Genomic DNA, 797 nt, shown 5'->3' on the forward strand with positions numbered 1-797 from the left:
ACAGTTTTCCATTCGCACACTTGCACGCAGCAAATTTTTGCTCCCCCTGGGCAACGAATATCTGATCGCAGGACAGTGTAATTTGCAGCACAGCAATCAGGTCTGAATCAGGCCCATAGATTGTAAGCTCCACTGGTACAGGGACTGATGTGGACATCCAAATTTACTCTGCAAAATGCTGTGGATTATGTGTATGCTATATAAATAACTTCATAATAAAAATACATAGGGCCTTCAGTTGAACACATATTGTCTGCAATTGGTACCACATTGTGTGCACAGAAATGAACACACATATTTTCCCATATGCACAGCTGTTTGCCTCTGTACAGTGCACCCGTCAGCAATCCATATGCTTAGTTTAATAGTTATCATCAAAAGGGTGCATTAACACCATCCTATACTGGTGCAAACGACACATATATTTATGCTTCTGTCCATCTCTGCTAAAGCCAGTTAATGTACACACGTCTTCTATCATAGTTGAGGTCCCATTCTTCTTACAATGACACTTACGATTGAAAGTCCAGATGAACATGCAGATTCATCTGTACACACTATTACAATCTAACAATCCCACATTGTACTATTGCAACTGATGAATATTAGAATTCTCATAAAAGCAGATCAGCAGATGCAACTGGTTTTCTTGAGGTAAGACATGATCATGGGTGTGTACACGCTCTTATAATAGCTCACAGAAAGGTTGTGCATCTTATGAACTGACAGATGATTGTACAGTTGTGCATCCAGCTTAAGCCCACAATACCATCGACATGACCTCTCAAATCCTTCCT

The sequence above is a fragment of the Pseudophryne corroboree genome, chromosome 10, assembly GCF_028390025.1.
Source record: "Pseudophryne corroboree isolate aPseCor3 chromosome 10, aPseCor3.hap2, whole genome shotgun sequence".
In the NCBI taxonomy this organism is placed as follows: Eukaryota; Metazoa; Chordata; class Amphibia; order Anura; family Myobatrachidae; genus Pseudophryne; species Pseudophryne corroboree.